Source organism: Lutra lutra, chromosome 10, assembly GCF_902655055.1.
Source record: "Lutra lutra chromosome 10, mLutLut1.2, whole genome shotgun sequence".
NCBI lineage: Eukaryota > Metazoa > Chordata > Mammalia > Carnivora > Mustelidae > Lutra > Lutra lutra.
In genome coordinates, this window is record NC_062287.1 from 24,402,997 (window position 1) to 24,416,543 (window position 13,547).

The 13,547-nt window shown below is 33.9% G+C and overlaps 1 protein-coding gene across 6 annotated transcripts in view; it reads right to left on the bottom strand.

The window, feature by feature from the left end:
- The window catches only part of ARHGAP32 (Rho GTPase activating protein 32), a 297,931-nt gene that overhangs the window by 37,119 nt on the left and 247,265 nt on the right, over window positions 1-13,547 (bottom strand). The window lies entirely within an intron of this gene.

Genomic DNA, 13,547 nt, shown 5'->3' on the forward strand with positions numbered 1-13,547 from the left:
GCAAGAAGTTACATTTTTATCTACTGTGAAAAAAAAACAGAGATCTCAACAGGCTGACTGCAAAACAAACTATTACAAGAACACTTTATATTCTGCAGGAAAATTTCAGCAGAGGTTTAAGAACAGTTGCTCTATAAATAACATCAGAATTTTATGCCTTCTTCTCACCGACTTGTGATCCTACTTGATGAGACTGTCAGCAAATTTAAGTAATATCATCTGTGATCTATAAATCAAGATTGGCAAACCAGCCATCTTCCCAACGCATACCCAAGGATGCTACAGGATTATGAATGGGACTTGGAAATCTTTGTAATAGGTAAGACCTAAAATGGTGTAAATGTGGTTTACATTTTTAGTAAATTTCTAAAATATTTTACGTGGTGGTTAGAATTTTTAAAGTTTTTGTTAACTGGGAAAAAAAACTGAAAAAAGAAATAAATCCCTCTTTCTTGTTTTATAAAGAGGACAATCCCATTAAGATATAGAACACACTTGTCAAACTAATAGCTATATAAAACACATATACAATATAAAAAACATCAGATAGTCTATTAACATACTTCTATAACATACTAATATGTCACCTTAATTCCTCTTAGATATAGGCAAGAAATAAGTACATTATTATGCAGTAAAATACACCCACTGATCCATATATTGAGAAAGACAACAGCAAAAAAAATGAAAACAAACAAATCCCTGGAAAAAATGACTTCTGAAAAGCACAGCCTAAAGGAAAAATTACTCTAAAAGTCAACATATAACAACTAGTACAAACTCAGAGATTAGTTGTGAGAGAGAAGCCACAATAGCCTCAATCCTCCTACTCACTCTGCTGACGATTACTGGGAGTCTTACTGAATCCTACTATGTAAAGATCCTTGAGTGACCCCAAATCTTAAGTCCCCTGAACTGATGAAGCCTCCTGTAGGAACTCTGCGTATCGAAAGAACATGTGGCCTGGGGAACTCCAAGATGGCCTTTGATGGGTTTTATGGATCAGATCAGCCATTTGCCTTCCAGATCCTTCCATGTTATGAGATATAATATTTACAGATATAAGCATCTTTTCCATGAACTCTATGAGGGTGATCAACCATAATGAATTGCCCATATTTCCTAGAACATGAGATTTTCAGTGTTAAAACCAGAAAATCCTAGGCAAACTGTAACAAGGTAGTCATCACAGACCCTACACAGATTAAATAGGGAATTTATTTTTTCTACATTCATTATTTAAAATTTACTGAGAATTGTCAGAATAATTTTGATGCTGTATCTACTGACAAGCCCTGAAACTCTGGGTAAATTACAACCTCTTTTGTATCTAAGCTTCCTTGTTGTAAATGTAGACCATGAGACATATACAGCACACTTGGGTAACTTCAGAAGTATTTCACATATAATATTACTATATTAAAAGTCACTGGATTTGTAGGAGTATTGTACTCCCCTAGTTGATAGCAGATAATGTGTTAAGCATCTCTGTTAAAGAGTGGCCATCAAACCATATCTGTTCATTCTCAAACATTTTCTACATAAACTTTAAAATAATTTTGATAAGATTTATTAAAAAGTATAAATGAGTTTGGTTTTTTCAATAACTGAACATTTTTTATATATAAACATTACAGTGATATAATTTGAAAGAATTTTAGTTTCTACAATATTCAATATTATCATCTGGAAACAGGGTGTGTCATCATTTTTATAAACCTCTTACCTCTCAGTAACTTTTCTATTTTTCCTTATGAAAAGATACATTACACAAAAATCTCTGGTTAGGAATATTGCTAAGTAGTCTGCATTTGTTGCTCCTCTTGTAGAACAGTACTTTTCTTCAATTATGGCTTTAACTGGTAATTACTGGTATACTGAAAAACAATTTCTTTATCTATAGTTCAAATCTGGTCATTTACTAAACTCTCAACAATTTTAAGAGGATTTTTTGTTGATCCTTTTGGATTTCATGGATATATAATTCCATCAAAGCAAATATGGTAATTCTGTCTTTTTTCTGATAGGAGTAAGTTTTTATTTCTGTTTCAGATTTTAATAATTGGCCAAAATTTCCAAGATACTTGTTAATAGTAGGCATTCGTCCTTTGATGACAAATTTGATGAAAATCTGAGTTGAATTTGACAACTGCATATGATGTGTATGAGAGAGCATTCTTTTGGTCTCCAATCTTCAAGAATGTTTCATAGGAAGAGGAACTGAACTTCAAGTATTATTCATTCAGCAACAAATATGAAAGTGCCTACTATTTCTTAGGAAATGTTCCAAGTCCTGAGATTATAGTGGGGAACAACTCAGGCAAGCTCCTTGCTGTCACATAGCTTACTGAGGGGAGAAAGACAATGAACAACTAAATAAAAATACCAACATAGCCAGCATTTATTTTATACTTAGGAAGTGCTAGCAACTACACAAGTGTTTTTATTTACTGACCATTCCTTTCTCACAGAGCCCTGTAAGGAAACTACTATTATTATCCCCTTTTTCAGATGAGGAAACTAAGACACAGGCACAGAGTGCTAAGTAACAGTCAAAGGTCATATAACTAGGATTCAGGATCAGGAGGCCTGTTTCAAAACCCAAGCTCTATGTGATACTGCCTAAATGAAGACAACCAGGTAATTTCAGATTGCTTTTAACAGCTTGTAAGGAAACAGTGTGAAGGAATAATGGCAAGGAGAAAAAAACTATATTGAATGGGCTGGTCAGGGTAGGAAGGTAGGAAGAAGTCACATCAGATCTGTAAGTCACTGAGAACAGTGGTATGAAATGAGGTTGAAGAGGTATGCAAAGGCTAGGTACTAGAGCCCTTTGTATAGAGTCTGGATTGCCGGCAGTGAGAACACACTGAACAGTTTAAACATTTTAGAAAAGTTACTTTGAAAATAACCCAATTTGTGTATTAGAAACTCAAATGTGCATTAACAGGGAACTGGATGAGTTAACTATGATCTGGCTCGATTCCAGGACCCTGATAATCATGACCTGAGCTGAAAGCAGACGCTTAACTGACGGAGCCACCCAGCTGCCCTGTGTTTGGCTTTTTTTTTTTTTTTTTTTTTTTAATTTAAAGGACGATCTCTACCTACTGATACGGAGTAATCTCCAGAATATATTAAGTCAAAAAGGAAGGTAGAGAACATTATACTTAGTAGAAGAATGGGGAATGCATGTATCACACACACATAAATTAACACAAACACATGTATGTGTGCACCTAAGAGTTTATTTTTGCAAAGAGAAACACTAGAAGGATAAAACAGATTAATAAAAATGGGTAAAGAAAATGGGTGGAGAAAGTAAAACTGCTCTGAATATACCTTTTTATATAGTTTCATTTTAAAATTATGTTAACATTCCTTCTACATGTTCAAAATAGAATTTAGAACATTAAAAAGGCAAATACTAATTTTGAAAATAATCTGAAACAATGTATCTAAACACCAACTTGGTAACATTGGCAACAGAGACCAACTACTTTAAATTATTTGGAAAGAGTAAATTGACCATGCTTAGGGGAATATATTCTAAGACCAAAAAAAATACAAAGTAATATTTAACTTCATTCAACTGTTTTACTATTGGTAATAATATGGGAAGAGTGATTCTGAAGTAATTTTATACATATTGTAGGACAAAACAAATGTATTAATGTTGTTAGGAACAAAGGTTTTCAGTGTGAGAGAAAGGAGATTCAATTAGAAAATCAAAGAAATTAAGGAAAAACCCCAGTAATGTTCTCTTGAATTGGAAATGTGAACATGAACTTCAAATTAAAATACATATTTCTCCTAAGCTCTTGTCAATGAAAAGGTTTAGAAACAATAACATTTCAGTTGCAATGAACACCTTTGGTCTCAGGAGTGGGTTTGCTAAATATTATTCCTTAATGAAATAAACCAAGACTCCTTGGAGAAATGGCTGTTTGCAAGTTGACAGCAGGGAAAGCACAAGGTGAGATGGGGAAATTCTGTTGTAACAGCAAGGGAAACACCCACACCCAGAAGAAACCATGCCAAGATGACAGGTGAAAAGATTCCCACTGGCCAGCTGTGGGACATAATGAAAATTCGAACATCACAACAAGTGATGATAACTTATTGTAAAACATCAAATAAATAAAAATTCATGTGTCCATAGTAACACTCCCCAAAAGAAAGGAAGAGAGTGACAATTTTTCAGCACAAACTGAGCTAGAACAGTTTAAAAAAGTTTATGAGTCGTTTGCCATACTGAACTAGGTACCCCGCTAGGAGAGAAAGGAATAGATTTCCTTCTCATCAGTTAGCAGTATCATATCTGGAATGACTGGAATTAATTCTGTGTTAACCAGGCAATACACACATTCATAATTCAGTGATAACTGTATGGAAATAAATTATAATCATGATCTTAGAAACCAAACTCTCATACACAATAAAATTACATTAGTCAGAGAGCAGCCTATGTAGAACTGCATTTTCCAGGACACAAGAGAGCTCTGACTCCACTTTTGGTGTGCTAAGTTTGGCTCAAGAACGAGGAAACTTGGCCATCTTTTTCTGTTAGGGTCAAGACTGTTCATGTTAATTTTTCCTAAATAGTGACATAAGACTCAATTAAGTAAGGGCTGTAACAGGAGACAAAATTAGAACCAATGGAGAGTGTCATCACCAACTCTGTGATCCCATTTGGCACCTGAGGCTCCTGGGAAATTGTGCCAGCATATGTACAACCTGGCTTCTACTCTGTGTAGCCGGGCACCTTGCTTCTGCTACCTTTCAAAAAAAACCCAAAACAACAACAACAAAAAAACCCCATTAAAATAAAGTGGGAACTTTAAATCCAACTTGTAATGAGACTGGGATGGGTGGGTGTGTGTTCTCTACCTACTAATCTATAATCCCAATCTGAGACACCAAAATAACCAATGTTGATAAATGATGACTAGACATACAGTCTTAAATGACTTCTAAGTCTTCAAAGTAAGATTAAGCTATGTTCTATACAGTTTTAGTGTTGTCATTATTGTTGTTCATCTAACTGGCATTCTAGTCCACTGTGGTAGAGACAGGTGTGGTAAAAGGCTCTGGCATCCGTAACTGAATAATGAGTTATCCATCTAGATGGATAGATTTCATTGTATTGGGAATTTAATAAAAATATTCAATTTAGTTATACTCAAATTTAAAGATCTAACAATACTTCCAAATATAAATGTCTCTTCGTATTAATTTGTTCTTTATATTTTCTTCCCATTTCTTAGGTAGTAATATGGCCGGAAAAAGCTTACTGTGGACACTGACACTGTCCCCACCCACTGCTTTATAACAAACCAGAAAACTAAGTTAGTAAATCTACCTTTTGAGGAAGAGAAGTATGGAATACTGTCAGTTACATCCGAAGAGTTCTATTGAGGAAGGTAGAGTGGAGATTTGGCTTTAGACAGTTAAGTGCTTATAAACCCGTTTCAACAAAGGAAACTTGGATGCCACCATAAGGGTGTTAGGGGTAAGGGCCACCAAACATGCTGGATTACAGAAACAAAAATGGTGAACAAGAGCATTTCAACAGATAAAATAGATCAAAAATAAAACACACACAATATTTACACAAAAGCAAATCATGCCAGTTTATATTCAAATTCCCTATTCTGGAGTTGAAATGCAACATGGGCCACAATACTAACTTCTTCCATGTTCCTCACACACGGTAGATTTTTACATCTGGGGTCTTTTTTTTAAACCACAGAAAAACCCAACTAGACCAGTCTTTCCAGTAGTTAAAAGCTTTAGCAGTATGACACACAACATAGTATCTCCAAGGTAGATCTTTACGATACCAATAACCAGCTTACAGGGTACACTAAAAGCATACAGTTCAGTAGGCCATAGTGAACCTTGACATGGAGACATGGGGCACCAGGTGTTGCTAATTACACAGCATAATTTTGCTCTAGCAAAACCAAAGATTCCTTACTTTCTCAATATTTCACCGAAACCAGACTTTTCTAAACTGGGTGGGTCTCAGAAATCTTCTAGACTGATTTGAATGTGGGGCTTAGATTAATTTCTCAGGAAATTAAATTACAAGATATTTGTGCCAGATAAGGACCTCAGCATTAGGTTTATTTGATCATAAGCACAGAGTTCTAAGATCAGTAATAAATTCATAAAGTCAAGCAGATGAATGAAAGAGTAAAGGTGGGATGCATAATACTTAAGGAGATTATTGTTACTAAACCTATGGTACAATAAAGTATGAGAATAATGTTTAGCGTGTCCAGTGGATTTTCACGATTGTGCACAATATCCTTTTTTGCTTGAAGTTTTTAAACACATATTCGATGCCATTTGGTGGAAATTTAACAGGGGAATAGAACTACAGGTAACTGGAACATGATATTAAGGATCTTGTAACCTCCCAAGCTTTGTCTCTGTTGCAAACTTTGAAACATTTTGTTAAATAAATATGAAAATATTTGAGTTTAAAAACAAAATTCCATAAACTTGTTTTAGTTAAGGCTAAGCAATATATCTAGTCATACCAATAAGCATGAAGAAAGGATTTTCCTCTGAGCAATGTCAAAATGACTTTCTCACTTTGTTATTATTATACATGGACTAGTAAGTTCTAAAGTTCCGCTCTTCAAAGGAGTATCCTAAAAATGAATTTTAAGAAAAAAAAGATAAAACTGTTTTTTTAAATCTTTTTAAAAAAGACTTTATTTATTTATTTGACAGAGAGAGAGAGAGCACAGGTAGGGGGAGCAGCAGGCTGAGGGAGAAGCAGACTCCCCACTGAGCAGGGAGCCCCGATGCAGGGCTCAATCCTAGAACCCTGGAAACATGACCTGAGCCAAAGGCAATGCTTAACTAACTGAGCCGCCCAGGCTCCAGCAGAAAAAAACTGTTGAGGGAGTGGGGGAAGCCTATTGTAGTACATGCTTAGTTTTAACCTCACTACTATTTAAAAGCAAAATATTTTTTATTATATAGAAAAGTTTAAAAGAATTATATGACAATATCGATGTACATATCATCTAGTTTTTCAGTCTTAACATTTAGCCATATATTTCCTCAGATTCATTTTTCCTTTTTTAAATTAAAAAAAAAATTAAGCACTACAAATATAGAACACGGTTATCTTCTCCAATCCCATACTCATACAGAGAGAACCTTTATCAGGAATTTAGTATTATTACCACATATGCTTTTTTGTGTTTGTTTTTTAAAAAATTTTAGAGAGCTTCATTGAGTTGACATACGATAAACTAAGTTTAAGATATATAATTTAATATGTCTCGACATGCACACATACATTTGAAACGACCACCACAATCCAAATAATGAACAGACCCATCTTAGTATAGGTTTCTATAATTGCTTTCTATTTATCTGTTTTTCTAGCTTGCCATTCAGGGGAGCACTATAAAATTGCCCTTTTTTATTACTATGTATTGGCTAATTGATGACATAAGTTTTTGTACTTTACACATGTATGTAACCATAAAGAATATATCCTATCATTTAAATGTTTTTAAAATAGGCAGAAATGGAATCATACTATATTAAACCTTCTCCCAAATTATGTATTTTCAAAATATATAATTATGATTCAGTATATTCATTTTAACTACATTACAGGATTCCCTCATAAGTATATACCACCACTCAGACTTCTCTTCTCCTACTGACTGTCATTGAGGGAGTTCCCACGTTGTTGTTATTACCACTGATATTGCACTGAGCAACTCTTGAGTGTTTTCCCTGGACAAATATGGGAGAACTTCTCAGACACTCACGTTCAGATGTGGGTTGTAGAGTATATTATTTTTCAACCATATTTCAACTTTGCTAAAATATTCTCTAAAATGATTTATCAATGTATACTCTCATAAGATGAATTTTTGGGTTCCCAGTCTTCATTTCATTATCTGATACCAAACTGATTAGTATGAAATTTTCTCCCACTTTAACATGCATTTCTATACTTGACACTCAGGTTAAGCAATATCTCATACATTTATTGGCCATTCACTTTTCCTCTTCGGTGAAATAACTGTTCATACCCTTTGCCCACTTTACTGTTTGATGTCGTCTTCTTCTTACTGATGAACAAGAATTCTTTATATAATCTAGAAATGAATCCTTTGTTAATTATTCACGTTACAAATATCTTCTCCCAGTCTGTGACTTATCTTTTATTGCACAGATTTTAAGATGACCTTAAGTATGGTTTCCATGCTTTAAGATAGCTTTCCTGTAAGGAAATGTGTAAGGTCAAAAACATGTCCTATTTCCTCTAAATCTTTTTCACTTTTTTTGGTTTTTTGTTTTTTTTGAACTTCTGTATGATTAGAATGGGGTTGAGATATAATCATATTTTTTTCCCTTCTTCAAAACCAGTAATTTCATCACTTTCTACTGAATACTCACTTTTGACCCCTAATCTTTAAGACTGATTCTTAAATGAAAGATGTGTGGTGCCTGGGTGGCTCAATCGTTAAGTGTCTGCCTTTGGCAAAGGTCACAATCCCCCAGAGTCCTGGGATCCAGCCCCGCATCGCATAGGGCTCCCTGCTCAGCAGGAAGCCTGCTTCTCTCTCCCTCCCACTCCCCCGGCTTGTGTTTCCTCTCTCTTGCTGTGTCTCTCTCTGCCAAATGAACAAATAAATTTTTTTTTTAAGAAGACAAAAAAAAGAAAAATGTGTCCAGTGTGTGAGGGGTCTGTTTCTGAGTTCTCTCAATTCTGTCAGTCTCTCTCCCTCCATTTGTACCTCAATTTCTTAAGTTCTCACACTTTATAAGTTTTAATATCTAGAACGAGAGGCCCCTCTACTTACTCTTTAAAATTGCCTTTATATTTTTGGCCTTTTACTTTTTTTATATGAATTTTAGAATCAGCCTGCCAAGTTAAAGGAGGAAAAAAACTGGGGGAGAATCTGATTAAAGCTGCATTGAATTATAGATTATTCTGGATAAAAACTGGCTTATAACATTGAGCCTTCCTGTCCATAAACACAGTAAATCTCTTCACTTATTTAAGATTGATTTTTCACATCCTTCAGTAAATTTTTCTAATCTTTCCCCATAAAGGTCATATGAACTTTTGTTATAGCTATTCTCAGGAACGTTATGGTTTTTGCTGCTAATGCAAATGGCACTATTTTCTAAATTTTATTTTCTAATTGTCACTAGTATATAAAAATACAATTATTGTGCTGTGAAGGACCACTGATTCCTTCCAGTTGTTCCCCTGAGAAGTATGTAACTTTCAGTCCTTCATTTTCCTCATCTAGGAAAAAGTTTAAAATCTACCTAATAGAATTGTGATGCTATGAGGATTAAATAAGAGTATAAGGTACTTGGTGCTGGACAGAAAAAATTCAACTCATTTTGGATGCTATTTTGGTCAGCAAATAGTTTTTGTTCAGGAACCATGCTCAGTTCTGTTCTTCTAATAATCTGACTACAGATTCTTCTGGATTTGTAGACAATCATCAGCAAAATTTGTTCATTTGCTTCTTCCTTTCCAATCGTTTAACTTCTTATTTAATATCACTGAATTTCCAATGAACAATTATCTTATTCTTGATTTACATAGGTTGTTTCTTAAGTCTCACCATTATGAATAAAATTTTCTTGGGGTTTTTGGATGGAGAGCTTAACTATATTCAAGAATTTCCCTATGCTTAATTGCCAAGATAAATAAAATGAACAACTGTGACCTTTATCACATAATTTCTTTGCATCTCTTAAGAAGATCATTTAGTTTGTCTTGTTTAAGCTTTGAGTGTGGCGAACTAAATTTACACCCACTTTTAAGAGTCTTGCTTTTAGGGACACCTGGGTGGCTCAGTCATTAAGCATCTGCCTTTGGCCCAGGTCATGATCCCAGGGTCCTGGGATCAAGCCCCATATCAGGCTCCCTGCTCAGCAGGAAGCCTGGTTCTCTCTCACTCCCCCTCTTGTGTTCCCTCTCTCAGTGCCTCTCTGTCAAATAAATAAATAACAAATCTTTAAAAAAAAAAAAAAGTCTTGGTTTTATACTTTATACTTCTATGATAAGTTCCCTTTGCTCCTAATACCCTTGTATCTTTGCACGGATGTAAATGAGTGCAAGAGACTTGAGAAGGAAACAGTAAGTAAAAAAAATAATGTCTCAAGCCAAAGTTCCATCTTAAAAAAACTGTAATAAACAAGGGAGTACTGTAAACATATTAGAAGTGACTTTCAATAAAGGAACAGAAACAAAATAATTCTATACAGTACAAGTATAGACAAATAATTCCAAAATTACTGATGCCTTAAATAGCAGCAAAAAATATGGCATAGATTTAAGATTCGCAGTCTTAAGACCTGAAGTGAACTGTGTTACTTAGTATTTTCACATTTATTAATAGGGATATTGACAAGAGATACAAAAATTAACTTATTTTTAGTACGCACTGTCATATGTCCTGAAAGGATCTTTGGGCAACTGAGAAACATAGCTTTGGAACCAGTGTAGTAAACACTCACGCCAGAGAAAATCTAATATAATTCTTATTTACTTTATAGCTCTGAGGATCAATTGAATTAGTCCAAACTAACCAACAAAGCTTTTATTTGAAATTAAATGAACTCAGAAATTAAGCTGTGATTCACTAGAATAATAATTCTATAACCTTTTAAAGAAAAATTTCTAGATAGTTAAGATTCTAAGGTGACTCAAATATAAGTCACAAAATAAACTGAACCCAAATCACTTTTCTGAGTGAAACGTCTGTACATTTTACAGAATGTACTACAGAATGTCTGTAACTTTTCCTTTTGCATAATATAAAAGAATTTTAACATATATAAAGCTTTTAGGATGAAGGACATAAAGGAAGTTCTCTAAGTCAGTAAGCGAAAATACACATAAATAACTCTAATGATGTGTTTTTTTGATCTTACAAAAAACACCCTCCAAATCAGAGTAAAGGAGCTTCTTGCACACCAAACTTAAGAGTAACTTTTTACTTGATGGAATAAGGATATGTCCAAGAAATTCTGTCACTGACTCTATTTTTAGCTCTCAAAATCTTCTGGTCTATCTTGTGTTAGGATCTCCCTCAACCTGGCTCCACCCATGTCCCAATGTTGCAAAACAAAAATTGAATCCTAAACCAAAAAAAAAAAAATTTTTTTTTTGAAGGAAAATTTAGAAATAGTAATATCCATGATACAGTAATATCATTAAAATAATTATAGTATAGCTAATATTTATTGAGTGTTTATCTAAACTCATTCTGTGTTAGCATCACACTCTAAGTGATTTAAACTCAAAATATAACCCAGTTATTGGATCACTAGAATTTTCATCTTAAAAGTCATAAGAACAGGGGCACCTGGGTGGCTCAGTTGGTTAAGCATCTGCCTTCAGCTCAGGTCATGATCCCAGGTCTTGGGTTCAAGCCCGGCATGGGCTCCCTGCTCAGCAGGGAGTCTGCTTCTCCCTTTCTCTCTGTCCCCAGCTCATGAAATGAGCTGACATGAAATACTCTGACAAAATAAAATGTTAGAAAAGCACAGAAAGCTCTCATGTCTTGGAAAATATCTTTGCTGTAGGAAAATTCATCAGTAGGAAAGAAAGGGCATCATTTAAAACTTCATTAAAGAGCTATATAAAAAAATAAATCAGGCTTTCTAATGATCCTGGAAAAGGGTGGTATAAAAATTTAAGATAGAAAGATCACTGTTAAATGTTACTGTTTTATGCATAGTATATTAGGTTTAGCACTTTTCAAGTAAAAATAATTTTAGTTGAATCATTTTATTTCTTTTTCTCCATGAAAACTTAAAATAGTAGTAAGGAGTTCTTATATAACTAATTTATACAACATGCTTATATAACTATTTCCAGAACTTGATGCATAACTATACTATCTTTAATTGTTAAAGGCATTCAGAGTTGTTGATTACATTGTATGAGATACTATTATTTTTTTGATTTGCCAGCAAATCCTTGGTAAACAGTACAATGGCCATTTATAGTACTGTTTTTACTAGAAAATGCCATATAATTTATAAAGATTAATTTTTGAATTGGGTTTCCAGAATTTGCTGCAGTAATAGAAAAAAAAGGTAAATATGATCTACAGGTTCTGAACTTCCAAAAACTTATTTCTATCAGATTTATACTCAAAATGTAAAATCCTCACTGTCTCCCTTGGAATTACTTTTCATTTTTAAAGCAAGAATACAGCAGTTTCATCCTTGAATCTCATGTCTCTCCCTCTTTGCCCACCACCAAAAGTAGATGTCCTAGAAAATCTTTAGATAAATTTGAGTATTAAATCTTAATATGCTGTTGAAATTGTTATGGAACAAGAAAGTTCAGAAACTCTTTTGATCAATGTATCATAAATTATTTTGGAAGTTGAGAGAAAAAACTGTTCTCTAACTGATGCATGTAACAGCTGCAAGGGACTGTCCCACAGACCAGCTCAGGGATGAGGCTCTGGAATGTGGACGACTGTAAGAGTTTTGCTATCTGTACATTCCAACCTCAAAGGGAGGAAACCAGGTATTTGAGAAATGTCATGTACAATGCTAAATTAAAAATAGCATTGACAGTAATGGCTCTTGATTGAAAAATTGGAAAGCTACTAACAGTTACATAAGTCAAGCATGCTTCCATTTACTCGGGAGAAGAGGCATTTCAAAAGGCACTGCTCTCTGGAATGCAGATGGATGACACTAAGGCATCTAAAAGATACATCTATAGTAAATTTTAGAGAAGAATCTTTCAGACACAGAAGAGATAAGAACAATTCACTTGGAAAAAGAGAGGCAGAAATGGGGCAACAAACAGCTTCTTCAGAATATTCAGCACAACTCTTAAGCAGAATGGCATGCCTGTGGTTAACAAAAATATTTGAGTATTCGAATAAAAATGTATCTCTTTTTCAGAGTGAAGAATGAAACCAAAGCAAGATCAGGCTGCTGCTCTTCCTAGAGGAGCACACAAACAGTTATAAATTAGAAAGGGCATGGTTATGTTAGATCTTTATAAATCACAGTTCCCTCGGGAAAATGGTCATCAGGTTAAGATAAGACGCTCTCATTATTTACATTATACATTTACTTTTCTAGGAGCTATAAATTTCAGTAATATCAAAGAAGGCTCAAATTTAGCTTATCTGATTAGAGTATGATATAAATAAGCTATACATTCTTCTTGCTAAAATTTACAGGTTCTTATTTTAAAATTTAAATTACAAATTAAAATAAATGTGATTTGTTTTGTTCTCCGCACAAAAAAGAAGCAAAAAAATTTTTTTAACTTGGTGACTTTACCACCTCAGTTATTATATAAAAGACTCTGACTAATTGCATTTCTAAATACAGAACAGAAAGATTTGCAATTTAGCAGAGAAGAGTAGGAGGAAACATGAGGTGGATATAAATTTCTGATGCTAAAGGATTCTAACACAGGAATGGGATATAATATACAGATAACAGAAGTATCTCTAATAAGGATTTTTAAATAATCCAGGATCTTATTTTTCCAGGATGAA